Below are 16,986 nucleotides of genomic sequence, written 5' to 3' on the forward strand. Positions count from 1 at the left end.
GCTGATCTTTCAGCAGAAACTCTGCAAGCCAGAAGGGAGTGGCAGGACATATTGAAAGTGTTGAAGGAGAAAAACCTGCAACCAAGATTACTCTACCCAGCAAGGATCTCATTCAGATTTGATGGAGAAATTAAAACCTTTACAGATAAGCAAAAGCTGAGAGAGTTCAGCACCACCAAACCAGCTCTACAACAACTGCTAAAGGAACTTCTCTAGGCAAGAAACACAAAAGAAGGAAAGGACCTACAATAACAAACCCAAAACAATTAAGAAAATGGGAATGGGAACACACATATCGATAATTACCTTAAATGTAAATGGACTAAATGCTCCCACCAAAAGACACAGATTGGCTGAATGGATACAAAAACAAGACCCATATATTTGCTGTCTACAAGAGACCCACTTCAGACCTAGAGACACATACAGACTGAAAGTGAGGGGATGGAAAAAGGTATTTCATGCAAATGGAAACCAAAAGAAAGCTGGAGTAGCAATTCTCATATCAGACAAAATAGACTTTAAAACAAAGACTATTAGAAGAGACAAAGAAGGACACTACATAATGATCAAGGGATCGATCCAAGAGGAAGATATAACAATTGTAAATATTTATGCACCCAACATAGGTGCACCTCAATACATAAGGCAAATACTGACAACCATAAAAGGGGAAATCAACAGTAACACATTCATAGTAGGGGACTTTAACACCCCACTTTCACCAATGGACAGATCATCCAAAATGAAAATAAATAAGGAAACACAAGCTTTAAATGATACATTAAACGAGATGGAGCTAATTGATATTTATAGGACATTCCATCCAAAAACAACAGAATACACATTTTTCTCGAGTGTTCATGGAACATTCTCCAGGATAGATCATATCTTGGGTCACAAATCAAGCCTTGGTAAATTTAAGAAAATTGAAATTGTATCAAGTATCTTTTCTGACCACAACGCCATGAGACTAGATATCAATTACAGGAAAAGATCTGTAAAAAATACAAACACATGGAGGCTAAACAATACACTACTTAATAATGAAGTGATCACTGAAGAAATCAAAGAGGAAATCAAAAAATACCTAGAAACAAATGACAATGGAGACACAACGACCCAAAACCTGTGGGATGCAGCAAAAGCAGTTCTAAGGGGGAAGTTTATAGCAATACAAGCCCACCTTAAGAAGCAGGAAACATCTCAAATAAACAACCTAACCTTGCACCTCAAGCAATTAGAGAAAGAAGAACAAAAAAACCCCAAAGCTAGCAGAAGGAAAGAAATCATAAAAATCAGATCAGAAATAAATGAAAAAGAAATGAAGGAAACAATAGCAAAGATCAATAAAACTAAAAGCTGGTTCTTTGAGAAGATAAACAAAATAGATAAACCACTAGCCAGACTCATCAAGAAAAAAAGGGAGAAGACTCAAATCAATAGAATTAGAAATGAAAAAGGAGAGGTAACAACTGACACTGCAGAAATAAAAGAGATCATAAGAGATTACTACAAGCAACTCTATGCCAATAAAATGGACAATCTGGAAGAAATGGACAAATTCTTAGAAATGCACAACCTGCCAAGACTGAATCAGGAAGAAATAGAAAATATGAACAGACCAATCACAAGCACTGAAATTGAAACTGTGATTAAAAATCTTCCAACAAAGAAAAGCCCAGGACCAGATGGCTTCACAGGCGAATTCTATCAAACATTTAGAGAAGAGCTAACACCTATCCTTCTCAAACTCTTCCAAAATATAGCAGAGGGAGGAACACTCCCAAACTCCTTCTACGAGGCCACCATCACCTTGATACCAAAACCAGACAAGGATGTCACAAAGAAAGAAAACTACAGGCCAATATCACTGATGAACATAGATGCAAAAATCCTCAACAAAATACTAGCAAACAGAATCCAACAGCACATTAAAAGGATCATACACCATGATCAAGTGGGGTTTATTCCAGGAATGCAAGGATTCTTCAATATACGCAAATCTATCAATGTGATAAACCATATTAACAAACTGAAGGAGAAAAACCATATGATCATCTCAATAGATGCAGAGAAAGCTTTTGACAAAATTCAACACCCATTTATGATAAAAACCCTGCAGAAAGTAGGCATAGAGGGAACTTTCCTCAACATAATAAAGGCCATATATGACAAGCCCACAGCAAAAATCATCTTCAATGGTGAAAAACTGAAAGCATTTCCACTAAGATCAGGAACAAGACAAGGTTGCCCACTCTCACCACTCTTGCTCACTATATTTTTGGAAGTTTTGGCCACAGCCATCAGAGGAGAAAAGGAAATGAAAGGACTCCAAATCGGAAAAGAAGAAGTAAAGCTGTCACTGTTTGCAGATGACATGATCCTATACATAGAGAACCCTAAAGATGCTACCAGAAAACTACTAGAGCTAATCAGTGAATTTGGTAAACTGGCAGGATACAAAATTAATGCACAGAAATCTCTGGCATTCCTATATACTAATGATGAAAAATCTGAAAGTGAAATTAAGAAAACACTCCCATTTACCATTGCAACAAAAAGAATAAAATATCTAGGAATAAACCTACCTAAGGAGACAAAAGATCTGTATGCAGAAAATTATAAGACACTGATGAAAGAAATTAAAGATGATACAAATAGATGGAGAGATATACCATGTTCTTGGATTGGAAGAATCAACATTGTGAAAATGACTCTACTACCCAAAGCAATCTATAGATTCAATGCAATCCCTATCAAACTACCACTGGCATTTTCCACAGAACTAGAACAAAAAATTTTGCAATTTGTATGGAAACACAAAAGACCCCGAATAGCCAAAGCAATCTTGAGAACGAAAGAAGGAACTGGAGGAATCAGGCTCCCAGACTTCAGACTATACTACAAAGCTACAGTAATTTAGACAGTATGGTACTGGCACAAAAACAGAAAGATAGATCAATGGAACAGGATAGAAAGCCCAGAGATAAACCCACGCACATATGGTCACCTTATCTTTGACAAAGGAGGCAGAAATGTACAGTGGAGAAAGGACAGCCTATTCAATAAGTGGTGCTGGGAAAACTGGACAGGTACATGTAAAAGTATGAAATTAGATCACTCCCTAACACCATACACAAAAATAAGCTCAAAATGGATTAAAGACCTAAGTGTAAGGCCAGAAACTATCAAACTCTTAGAGGAAAACATAGGCAGAACACTCTATGACATAAATCACAGCAAGGTCCTTTTTGACCCACCTCCTAGAGTAATGGAAATAAAAACAAGAGTAAACAAATGGGACCTAATGAAACTTAAAAGCTTTTGCGCAGCAAAGGAAACCATAAACAAGACCAAAAGACAACCCTCAGAATGGGAGAAAATATTTGCAAATGAAGCAACTGACAAAGGATTAATCTCCAAAATTTATAAGCAGCTCATGCAGCTTAATAACAAAAAAACAAACAACCCAATCCAAAAATGGGCAGAAGACCTAAATAGACATTTCTCCAAAGAAGATATACAGAGTGCCAACAAACACATGAAAGAATGCTCAACATCACTAATCATGAGAGAAATGCAAATCAAAACTACAATGAGATATCATCTCACACCAGTCAGAATGGCCATCATCAAAAAATCTAGAAACAATAAATGCTGGAGAGGGTGTGGAGAAAAGGGAACCCTCTTACACTGTTGGTGGGAATGTAAATTGATACAGCCACTGTGGAGAACAGTATGGATGTTCCTTAAAAAGCTACAAATAGAACTACCATATGATCCAGCAATCCCACTACTGGGCATATACCCTGAGAAAACCATAATCCAAAAAGAGTCATGTACCAAAATGTTCATTGCAGCTCTATTTACAATAGCCCAGAGATGGAAACAACCTAAGTGTCCATCATCGGATGAATGGATAAAGAAGATGTGGCACATATATACAATGGAATATTACTCAGCCATAAAAAGAGACGAAATTGAGCTATTTGTAATGAGGTGGATAGACCTAGAGTCTGTCATACAGAGTGAAGTAAGTCAGAAAGAGAGAGACAAATACCGTATGCTAACACATATATATGGAATTAAAAAAAAAATGTCATGAAAAACCTAGGGGTAAAACAGGAATAAAGACACAGACTTACTAGAGAATGGACTTGACGCTATGGGGAGGGGGAAGGGTAAACGGTGACAAAGCGATAAAGAGGCATGGACATATATACACTACCAAACGTAAGGTAGATAGCTAGTGGGAAGCAGCCGCATAGCACAGGGAGATCAGCTCGGTGCTTTGTGACCGCCTGGAGGGGTGGGATAGGGAGGGTGGGAGGGAGGGAGACGCAAGCGGGAAGAGATATGGGAATATATGTATATATATAACTGATTCATTTTGTTGTGAAGCTGAAACTAACATACCATTGTAAAGCAATTATACTCCAATAAAGATGTTAAAAAAATAAAAAAATAAAAAAATTAAAAAAAAAAGAATTAAGCAGTTAAGCTGTTGGTCCCACATCAGACAAATTATCCTTATACCTCCTGTCAATATTGTTAAGAGAGACTGTTATTTTATTAATCCTTATGATCCCGTGATTCTTTCTTTCATGTTTCAGGGCACAGCAGGTGAGAGAGTGGATTTGTTAAGCTGGGTGGGTTTATCCTTCTTTTATGCGTTCATTCAATTTTATGTTCATTTACTTATTGTACACATATGGCAATAGAAGCTGCTAAAGCAATCATTGCTATTCTGCAAAACAACAAGGCACAGAAGCAGATGTCTTATTTCCGAGATTTTTCCCCCCAGAATTATTATGATTAAAGATCCTTTCCCCCCCTCCCTGGAGAGGACAAGGGGCTGCTCGCTGCAGGTTTTTTAATGACTTGGGGAAAGGCTCAAGTATCCCCCATTATGGTAATCCACCCCAAGGGCAAACCACACCAGAATATTATGAAAATATTTTATTTTTCTATCCTTGCAAAGGTAATACTCAGCTCATTAGAATATGAAAACTATACTGTCAAATTTCAGAATTACATGGATGAAGAAAATCACCAAAGTGGCATCATATCATATGTGTTATAGTTGTATTTACTATATTGACAATATTAACTATGTTGTGTTAACAATATATTGTATAACTATATACAGTGAAAAGGCAAAATGCTGTAACTTATTTCAGAGAAAATAATTATGTTGGCAAACCCCAAATTGTACATTGTAGATGGGTCCTAGGAAAAGAAGATTTAATTCATAGTGGACAAGAGGTTAGCTTCTGTTTTCAGCCATGTGCTATTTCAAGAAATTACACATCATGAATAATACAGGATATAAGAGGAATAGTCTAAAGACAGAAAAGCACATTTTGATTAGGAAAGAGAATTTAAGACTTAAGTCTTTTTTTTTTTTAAGGAAAACTGCCTTATTACTATGAGATAAGAAAATTGTTTCCTTCTTTTCTTCCTTGCTTTCTTCTTCTTTTTTTTTAAACTTTTTTTATTTTGGATATTTGACCTCTAAGCTGAGATGACTGGAAATGCCTCCTCTGGGCATCAACCTTTTTGAAAGACTTTTTCCCCCTCCCTAAGGGCTGTTTGTCTCTTGGAGGCATTGTCTACATTACTCACCAAGAGGCAAGCATTGGTCCTTGCACTAAATGCTGACATCTCCTGATAAGAGGGAAGCTGCAAAGTAGAAGAATTGAAGGTCAATATGTTGATATTGGTCTCAAGCGCATTGATGTACATTTGTGTATTGGGGAAGGGGAGTGAAGCTTGAGAGTGGGCCAGTGGGGAGGGGTAAATATTTTGTGATGCTGGCTACCTATGGGCTTATAAAGTTTACAGCTGCATTAGGAGGACAAGCATTACCATTAGCATGAAAAGTAGGGCAGACCTCAGTTGCAAAAACCTTTTACACATAGGGCAATATGTAAATGATACACCTTATTGCATTCACCCACTCACCCTCCCCTGTTCACGCTAATTGGAAATTTCAATCCATTTCAGAGAAGTAACACAACTATCAATCATTTTCCCTGGCACGAATCTTCCAGGAGGAAGAAAATGGAATACACCTAGCAACAGAGCTCACGCACTAGCCCATGTGTCTTAGATTTAATATCTGATCACTAGCTGGATTGAAGCCAAGAGGTGGTTCACAAAGTTGCTGCACATTAGAATCACCTGGGGAACTCTGAGACCTCCCCGTGCCCAGGCTCCTCCCTAGACCTACTGAATCAAAATCTCTGGGGCTGGGACCCAGACAACAATGTTTTTCTTAAAAGCTCTTTAGGTGATTCATACGAGCAGCAAAGCTTGAGAACCAGCACAATAACGGGAACAAACTTATTTCACACAGATAAAGTGGGGCAATTCATATGTTAAAAGAATATGAATATATTTATTTATTTATTTATTTATTACTCTTTATTCTGTTTGTGTTTCAAATAGGCTTTTTTTGTTTTCTTCTGCAAAAAGCGTTGTCTCCATTTGGTCCAAGGCTTGGGAGAGGGCTCCAGGGCGGTTACAAAGCTGCCTAGTGGCTGCAGAGCGGGGCATCAGGCAGAAGCTCTGACGCCAGAGGGGCTCCTCAGAGGCCGCTGGACTTCAGAGACTCCTGTTTGTGCTCGAGGGTGAGCCTTTCAAAGAGATACTCGCCCAGCACAGCCTGCGGACCAGCCAGCCTGCGGAGGTTGGTCAGGTGGTCGCCCATCTTCTTGGTGAGGTTCACCTGCTCCTCCAGGAAGCGGCTCTCCAGGAAGTCACAGAGGTGGGAGTCTGCGTGGGCGGAACGCAGGGCGCGCAGATCCGATAGTGCCTGGTTCAGGTTCTTCTCCCTAAGAATGGAGGCTTCCACAGCGTCCTGGGTTTTACCCCACTCATCTTGAGAAGGCTTCCGCGCATCCTGGAAGAGGGCGCGGTCGCAGCACTGGTTTTGCATTTTCAAGAGACGCTGGGCACCCTCACACTTCTCCTCAGCCAGTTGGCGAAAAATGTGGCCCACACTGTCCAGAATCTCATTGTTGCTGTCGAAATAGAAGCTCAGAGAGAGGTAAGTGTCCACAGATGCATGTTGAACAGGCGGTGGACGGCGGCCTCTACCTCGATGGAATAATTCCGACGAACCTGGGAACCCATGGTTGATCAGTGATAAGGAGCTAATCTCAAAAAAACGGTGTTGGTCTGTCCTGGAGGCTGGATAGCTGAGTGGCTGATTCCAAAGGTTGTGACAGGAAGAAAGGTTGAAGGGTGGTCGGGGGCTGGAGCAAGGAGCGTCCCTGGGTCTGTTCATTCCAAACACTGTTGAAGCAAAAGACAGATCTGCAGGACCGCCGAGCGCACTGCCTCAAATAGGCTTTGATATAAATGAACGAGAAGTCCAAGAAAGGACAAAACTTACCCTTCCCCCCACCAAAATAGCTGGCGATACTAGAATCTAGATCTGGGAAGGGATTCTTCCATTACTTTCTTAACATTCCAAGCCACTAGAGCAGTGGTTCTCAACGTATGGTCACCTTGTAACCAAGCAGTACCCTATGGGGCCTTCCTAGGACAGACCCATCCCCCATATCCTCTGCTGTAGTTCCTCTCTGAAGTACTCAGATAATAATATCTCAGGCATATTTCTTGAGTTTTCAGATGCTAAAAACCACCACCCAGTGGAAGAAATTAACTCCTTGATGATCATGAGCACGTAGCCCCCAGACCTTCTGGCACCTAAGGATGGATAATGTTATCTGCCCTGTGGCCTCAACATCAACCAATCAGAGGATTGTGCACGAGCTGATCACATTCCCTGGGACGTCCCTCCCTCACCTGGCCTTTAAAAATGCTTTGCTGAAATCCTTTGGAGATTTCAGGGTGTTTTGGAACACGGGCCACCCCTCTCCTTGCTCGATCCTGCAATAAACCTTTTTCTGCTCCAGACTCCAACCTTTAGGTTTGTTTGGCCTCACTGTGCTTCAGACACACGAACCTGCATTCGGTAACAACCTGACCAGCTTTACCAGCGTCCCCTGATAATGTGTCAGATATTCAAGTTTTAGGGCCCTGTCCCAGCACTATGGAATCAGCAACTCTGGGGGGCTCAGTGATCTCTGTTATAACAGGCCCTCCAGATGATTTTTATTCGCATTAAAGTTTGAAAATATCTGCATTGTCAGCTGGCCAAAGCGTCCACCAGCAGGTGAAGGGGAGTGGCGCCTGGAAAAGATAGGGACCAGCCAAGGCAAGTACAGCAGCATTTGCCGTGGTAGTAATGGAGAATGCCTTTTCTCCACTGGTTGGCACAGACTAGGATCTGGGAGCAGTGGCAGGGTTATTTAGGATGCTTTACATTTCAATATAGAGGGACCGCTGTCCTGGTTTGCCAGGGACTTCCCCTGTGTGAGCACTTAAAATCTCATCCTGGCAAACCCCTTAGCCCTGGGTTTGAAAAACTTAGGGAATAACATGAAATGTAGGGGAAACATGATCTAGGTTTTGGGCAAGTCACAAGTGCTAATTAAATCTAAGCAAGTTGGACAACATCTAGCCTTCTCTACCCAGTTTCGGGGAGGTAAATCTGATTGGGTGAAAGGACTTATTGTTAAGAAATCTTTGTAGAAACATCCCCTTCTTCTTAGTCCGCTGGTTCTCAGTTCTGGCTAGACACTGGCATCATCTGAGGAGATTTAAAATGATTTTATTGGTCTAGGATGACCAACTGTTGGTGTGAGGGTTTTTAAAAAATGCTTCAGATGATTCTAATGCGCAACCAAATTTAGGTGCCACTGCTTAAGCTTTTGAACCGCTGCTACATATTTTCACCTCATCTTCCTATGAGAATATCCAACTGTAGCTGAGGTTTTGTTTTTTTTTCTTTTTTAACTGTCTTATTATAAGATTTACTGTCTTAAATAAGATTGAATGTACAGAAAATCCTGCTAGTCCTTCTGGTATAGCTGGATACTTAGCATAATATCGTTAAGATATATACCATTTAAGTATTGTGACTGGCCTTTTTTAAATTAACATATGCGTTGAATTAGTACGATCTCTTGAAGTTGTCATGTTGGGGAGCTATACCTCCAATCTGCTGCCATTGCTGAATATCTGGACACCTCTTATTAGGAATTGCTTTTAAAAATCTTTAGGGATTAAAACCAAGATTGCAGTATTATTTGTACTGCGACCACAAAAACCTCACAAAGTTCCCCCGCTCTACCTTCTACCCTCATCTCTAACCCTTGGCAACTTCTAATCTGTTCTCCATCTCCACAGTTTAGTTATTTTAAGAATAATATGTAAAAATAATCATGAATTACTTAATCTTCGGAGATTGGCTTTTTAAAATTTTTCCCTCGGCATCATTCCCTTGAAGTTCATTTCAATTTTTGCATATATTAATAATTTGTTCCTTTTTGTTGCTTGGTAGTATTCTATCATAAGATTTTATCACAATTTGTTTCAACATTCATCCATTGAAAGACACTTGGGTAGTTGCCAGTTTTTGGCTATTATAAATAAAACTGCTATGAACATTTATGTGTAAATTTCTGTGGGAACTTAATTAAGTTTTTGTTTCTTTTGGATAAATGCTCAAGAGTACAAGTACTGCATTGTAGGGTGAATCTACTTTTAGGATTAAAAGAGACTGTCAAGCTGTTTCTCAGAGTAGCTAAATCATTTTATTTTCCCACCAGTGATGTGATATAATTTTTCTACGTACTCGCCAGCATTTGATGTTGTCACTATACTTTAATTTTAATTGTTCTCTGACATCTCATTATGGTCTTAATTTGCATTTCCCTAATGGCTAATGATGTTGAGCGTCTTTTCATGTGCTTCTTTGCCATGTGTATATTCTCTTCCATGAAATGTCTGTTCCTGTCTTCTGCCTATTTTCTAGTTGGATTTTTTAAAGTTGTTTGGAGAGTTCTTTGTATATTATAGATACAAGTCATTTGTCTCATATGGGATTTTCAAATATGTTTTCCCACTGTGCAGTTTGAGTTTTCATCCACTTAAAAGGATCTTCTATGAAGCATTTTTAACTCATTTTGATGAGATCCAGTTTATCAGTTTTTGCTTTTATTGATCATACTTTTGGTGTCAAGTCCAAGAATTATTCACCTAGTTCTAGATGCCAAAGATTTTCTGCTATTTTTTTTTCTAAAAATGTCCTGCTTCTACATTTAAGATTATGATCCACTTTGATTTAATTTTTGTGTAAGGTGTGGACGTTTAGCTTAAGGTTCATTTTTTGTTTGTTTGTTTTTGTCGAGGGATGTCCAACTGTTTCAGTACCATTTTTTGAAAAGTCTATTCTTCCTTGATAGCTTTTGCACTGCTGTCAAAAACAAGTTAAATGTATTTATGTCAGTCTATTTCTGGGTTCTCTATTCCATTCCATTGATCTATGTATCTACCCTGCATCATTACTGCAAAATCTTGAAATTGAGTAAATTAATTCCTCCCATTTTAATCCTTTACAAATTGTTTTAGCTATTCTTCAGCCTCTTCTTACCATATAAATCTTAGAATAAGCTTGTCTATATCCACAAAAACCTTGAGGGCATTTTAAGAGTAATTGTGTTACGCCTCTTAACTTGGGGAGAATTGACATCTTTATTATGCTGTGTTTTCTAATCCATGAACAAGATATGTCTCCCTATTTGTTGGGACTTTTAAATTTTTCTTCATCAGCATTTTGTAATTTTCAGTGTAGAGGTCCTATAAATGTCTTATTGGGCTTATATTTAGGTATTTACTTAGGTCAGTTGTAAATGACATCACATACTTTTATTTAAGCTTCTACACATTTGTTATTAATATATAATTTGATTAAATTGTGTTGATCTTGTACTCTAAAACATTTACAAACTAATATTTCTCAAGCTTTTTGTGGATTCCTTGGTATTTTCTCCATTTAGATTATCATCTCATCTTCAGATACAGTTTTACTTTTCCTTATTCAATATAATAGGATATATTACTATTCAACATTCAGTAGGATATGTTCCTTCCTATTCAACATAGTAGGAATAGTCCTTTTATCTTTTAAATAAACTTTTTAAAAATTTAACTTTTAAATTTATGTATTTATTTATTTTTGCTTTATTTTTTTACTAGAACCTCCAGTAATATATTTAATAAAAGTGGTGAGAGCAGATATCGGTGCCTTGTTTCTGATCTTACAGAGAAAGCATCCAGTCTTTCACAGTTAAATATAATGTCAGTATAGGTTGTTTGTAGATCCTCTTTATGACTTTCAGTATGTTCCTTTTCTATTCCTAGTTTGCTTGGGGTTCTTTTTCTTCTTATTTTAAAATCATGAATGGGATTGGATTTTGTCAAATGCTTTCTCTGCATTAATGGATAGGATCACATGACTTTTCCCCCTTAATCTATTGGATATGGTGGATTACACTGTTTGATTTTCAAATATTAAACCAACTTTGCATAACTGGAATAAATACCACTTGGTCATGGTATATTATTCTTTTTATATATTTCTGAATTTAATTTGCTAATATCTGGCTGAGGATTTTTACAGCCAATTTCATAAAACACGTTGGTCTGTAGTTTTCTTCTTTCTATACTATCCCTGTCTGGTTTTGGTATCAAGGTAATACTGGCTTCATAAAATTAATTAGGAACTGTTCCCTCTACTTCTATTTCTTATCAAATCATGTAAAGTTGGTGTTAATTCTTTAAGTCTTGGGTAAAAGTGAAGCATCTAAGCCTGAATATTTCTTTTGGGAGTTTTTAAATGAAAAATCCGTGTTGCTAATGGGTACAGGAAAATTGAGATTATCTATTTCATCTTGGCTGAGTTTTGGTAGTTTTGGGTATAGAAGCATTGGTCCATTTCATCTACATTTTTGAATTTATAGTGTAGACTTGTTCATAATAACTTGTCCCTTATTAACCTGCAGGATACGTCATGGTATCCCTGGTTGCATTTCTGATATCTGTGATTTGTGCCATCTCTCTTCTTATCTTTATCAGTCTTCCTAGATCTTTATTGATTAGATTGTTTATTTCAAAGAACCAGCCTTTTGTTTCATTGATTTTTTGCCCCCTGTTTTCCTCTTTTCAGTTTTATGGATTTCTGTTTCATCTTTATTATTTCCTTCTTTCTGCTTGTTTAGTGTTTTTTCCTCTTCCTTTTTTTTTTTTTACTATTTTAATATAGAAAATTAGATTATTGCTTTGAAATATTTTCTTTCCCAATTTAGTACTATAAACTTCCCTTTCAGCATTGCTTTCACTTCATTCCACAAACTTTGATCTGTTATATCTCCATTTTCTTTTATTCTCTGCATTTAAAAATTTTTCCTTGACACTGTCTTTTTTACCCATGAGTTATTTGGAATTGTGATGTTTAGTTTTTATGTGATTGAAGATTTTCCTGTTGTCTTTCTGTTATTGATTTCTAGTCTGATTCCATTATGGCTAGAGAATATACTCTCTATGATTTTAATTCTTTTAAATCTGCTAATGTTTTTTTATCACCCAGTATATGGTATATGAGTGAATGTTCCATGGACGCTTGAATATGTATTCTGCTCTTATTGAGTGTGTTCTTTAAATGTCAGTTATATCCTGTTGATTAATGATGTTTTCAGTTCTTCCATATCCTTGCTGATTTTTCACTCTGGTAGTTCTATAAATTGCTGTGTTGAAGTCTCAAATAATAATTGTGGATTTCAAATTTTCTCCTGTAATCTTCTTCAGTGTTTGCTTCATGTATTTTGAAGTTCTGTTGTTTGGTGCACACACATTTAGTATCATTAGGTCATCTAGGTGGATTATTCCTGTTATCTTTATGTAATGAACCTCTTTGCCCCTAATAATTTCCTTTGCTCTGAAATCTACTTTATCTAATATTAATATAGGCATTCCTGCTTTTTCTGATTAGCGTTCACATGATATATCATTTTCATCCTTTTACTTTGAACTACCTATATCATGATGTTTAAAGTAAGCTTCTTATAGACAGTATATAGTTGGATCATGCTTGTGATTTTTTAATCTACTCTTCCAATCTCTGTCTTTCACTTGGTTATTTAGATCATTTACAGTTAATGTAATTATTGCTATGTTAAAGATTAGGTCTACCATTTTATTTTTTGTTTTGTCTTTTACCTTAGTTTCTCAATCCTGTGTTTCTCTTATTTTGCCTTCTTGTGGATTTTACTTAAACATTTTTTAATAAGTCCATTTAATTTAATTTATTTAGAATCATTTGTATATACTGTTTGTATAGTTTTCTTAGTGGTTGCTTTTGGCATTACACTATACATATGTAACTTATCATAGCCTACTGGAATCAGTGTTTTATTACTTCAAGTGAAGTTTCAAAATTTTACTTCCATTTAGGTCTCTTAATATTTCCCAGTTTTAAAGTATGATATTTTTGTAGTATTTCCTTTCTCTACATTGAGAACCCCATCAGATGGTGTCGTCATTTTTGCTTTGACCATCATATAGAATTTAAGAAACTCATGAGGCTAATGATAGTCTCTTATATTTACCCATTTGTTTACACCCATTCCATTGTTCCCCTTTTCTTTCTGAAGTTCCCAGTCTTCTGTTATTGTTTTTTTATGTTTTCATAACAGTAGGTGATATCTGGGCTTTCCAGTGCCATTGGATATGGGTTTCAGGAAACACTGAGCCTGGCTCACTTAATGCTACTGAGTTGGAGGGTTTGTATATGTTGGGCCTGTTGGCACAGCAGATGCTAGCAGATTAGACTAATGTTGATGGGACTAGTGCCACAGGAGGATGGGTTCCCATTCAGGCTATGCTGCTGCTATAGTAGATCAAGTCCCCCTCTACCCCAAGTGTGGGACAGTGACCTGCTGCTGTCACTGCTTTGTATTAGGCTGCTTTTGCCTCAGGTGTGTGGTGGGATCCCTTGGAAGCTGCTGCTGCTGCTGTCAATCACAAGGTTAAATTCATTTCAGAAATACTTAAGTATAAATATATAGCCTGGCTCTTGTATGACCTCTGTATTTGTTTTTTATTGCTTTCATACAAATTACCTCAAATTTAGTGACTCAAAACAATGTAAATTTATTACCTTACAAGTCTGATGTTGGTCTCAATTGAGTAAAGTAAAAGTGTTGGCAGGATCGACAGATGAATGGATAAAGATGTGGCCCATATATACAAAGGAATATTACTCAGCCATAAAAAGAAATGAAATTGAGTTATTTGTAGTGAGGTGGATTGACCTAGAGACTGTCATACAGAGTGAAGTAAGTCAGAAAGAGAAAAACAGATACCGTCTGCTAACACATATGTATAGAATCAAAAAAGAAAAAATGGTTATGAAGAACCGAGGGGCAGGGTAGGAATAAAGATGCAGCCATAGAGAGTGGACTTGAGGACACAGGGAGGAGGAAGAGTAATCTGGGATGAAGTGAGAGAGTGGCATGGACATATATACACTACCAAATGTAAAATAGATAGCTAGTGGGAAGCAGCCTCAAAGCACAGGGAGATCAGCTCTGTGCTTTGTGTCCACCTAGAGGGGTGACATAGGGAAGGGAGGGTGGTAGGGAGATGCAAGAGGGAGGAGATATGGGGATATATGTATATGTATAGCTGATTCACTTTGTTATGAAGCAGAAACCAACACACCATTGTAAAGCAATTATACTCCAATATAGATGGTTAAAAAAGAAAAAGAAAGTGTTGGCAGAGGTACATTCTTTTCTGTAGGCTCTTAGGGGCGTTTCTGTCCTCTGGACTTTATCCGCTTCCAGCGGTCACTGGTAGTCCTTGACTCAGAGTCCCCTTTCTCCACCTACAAAACCCAAAATGTTGCATCTCTCTGATTCTGCTTCTATTAGGACATCTCTCTCTTTCTCTTTCTACAGTTGGGAATGGTTTTCTGCTTTTAAGGACTCATGCAATTAGATTTGTTCCATGCGGTAATCTAGGATAATCTTTCTATCTCAAGGTCTATAACTTCAGTCATATCTGCAAAGTCCTCTTTACCATGTAAGGTAAGATATTAATAGGTTCTAGGGATTAGGGTGAAGGCATTTTTAGGAGCCATTATGCTGCCTCCCACACCCTTAACAAGTGACCTTGAGCAAATTACTGAGATTTTTAAAGCCTTACTTTCCTCAAACATAAAATGGAAAGAAAGATAACTAGTTAATATCATGAAAGTGAAAGAGTATATATGAAATTAACTAATTCAAAAAATAAGGTTTCTTCTTTTTCTTTATGATTTACATGATTCTCAGCGTTCAGTTACTTGAAAAGTTACTTTTTTTAAAACAGAACTAAGGAATTTCAGGGTTCAGGTGCTGTAAGATTGTCTGAATTATCTGAGTAACAATTAGCTAAGCACAGGTATAAAGCATCTGATTTACTCCCTGGTGTTCTTTATCTTCTCATCCCACTAAATCCCTTGTCCAGCTCCAGCCAGTAGAGTCAGAGCTTGCTTTACTGTTTAACTAAAGTTCAATTTAAATTCTCTCTACATCTCCAGATCCTCAGCCCTGGTTGCATATTATAATCACCTGGGGAGATTTCAAAAACTACTGATGCCAAATTTTTACCTATCATGGATATTTGAGGAGGGACCTGGAATGAAATGCTCTAGCTTATGGTTTTTGGAGCCAAATCAGTCTACACTGAGCCAAATCATTTGCGAGATCACCTCTAAAAAGGAATTTATCTATGGTGACTAATGCTCTTCCTCCGTCAGTATGCTTGATTTGTCCCTCTTTGGGGGAAAAAAAGAGGGGGAAAAGAACCCCAGCAGTTGGGCTCCCTGAATTACAACCTGATGCTGTGGAATTAGTGTTGGCTCAGAGGGCACATCTTCAGATACCCATTCTCTCTCCTGCTTCCTTGCATGAAGTTATATCCTTGGGCAGTTTTTCATCCACCACCCTCTTTTGCTTCTAATCTTAGCAAGTAACGTCTCCTTAATGAAACAGCATTTCATGAGACTTACTGGGAGCATAGATCTGTTCCAGACCTATCCTATGTTAGCTAAAGCAGATATAAGTGGTGTATTTTTGGCATTCATCCTTGTGGGTTGGAGAGAGAAGACAGAATTTTATCCTTTTAGGTGTCATCTGACTGGGCAAATGGGCTCTTTCCCTCTGCTGCCTACCATGTAAAAACCTGAGGGTGTTACCTCTAGAAGGTATCTTCTAGGTATCAAAATAGTTCAGATAAGTCAAATTTCTCAGTAAAAGATGACAAAACTATGGCTTAGGTGGTTAATTTTCCATGTCAATTTGTCTGGGCCACCATGCCCAGTTATTTGGTCAAATATTATTCTGGATATTTCTGTGATGGTGTTTTTGTATTTTTTTTAATTTTTATTTATTTATTTATATTTTTGGCTGCGTTGGGTCTTCGTTGCTACACGTGGGCTTTCTCTATTTGCAGCAAGAGAGGGCTACTCTTTGTTGTGGTGCGTGGGCTTCTCATTGCGGTGGCTTCTCGTTGCAGAGCATGGGCTCTAGGTGCACGGGCTCAGCAGCTGTGGTGCACAGGCTTAGTTGCTCCATGGCATGTGGGATCTTCCCAGACCAGGGCTCAAACCCGTGTCCCCCTGCATTGGCAGGCAGATTCTTAACCACTGTGCCACCAGGGTAGTCCCTGTGATGGTGTTTCTGGATGAAATTCATATTTAAATTGGTGGTGGACTTTGAGTAAAGCAGATTATCCTCCATAATATGGGTGGGCCTCATCCAATCAGTTGAAGCTCTTAATAAAACAAAGATCTCCCTGTTGCAAAAAGGAATTCTGCCAGAAGACTTACAGAAATTGAGCTGCAACTCTTTCTAGAGTCTCTAGACAGCCTAACCTGCAGATTTTGAATTTACCAAGCCTCTATTATTGTGTGAACCAATTGTTTAAAATCTCACTCTCTCTTCCTCTATCTTTATATAGATATAGATATAGGTATCAATATCAATATCTAGATCTATATCTATCAATATATGTGGGCACATTGTA

At 37.8% G+C, this 16,986-nt stretch overlaps 1 pseudogene; it reads right to left on the reverse strand.

Annotated features, from left to right (window-relative positions):
• Positions 1-6,437: 6,437 nt before the first annotated feature.
• On the reverse strand, positions 6,438-7,245 carry LOC113607347 (ferritin light chain pseudogene; annotated as a pseudogene).
• Positions 7,246-16,986: the final 9,741 nt, after the last annotated feature.

Source organism: Aethalodelphis obliquidens, unplaced genomic scaffold (genome assembly GCF_003676395.1).
Source record: "Aethalodelphis obliquidens isolate GAN/ISIS:26980383/991018 unplaced genomic scaffold, ASM367639v1 scaffold48, whole genome shotgun sequence".
NCBI classification, from domain to species: Eukaryota; Metazoa; Chordata; class Mammalia; order Artiodactyla; family Delphinidae; genus Aethalodelphis; species Aethalodelphis obliquidens.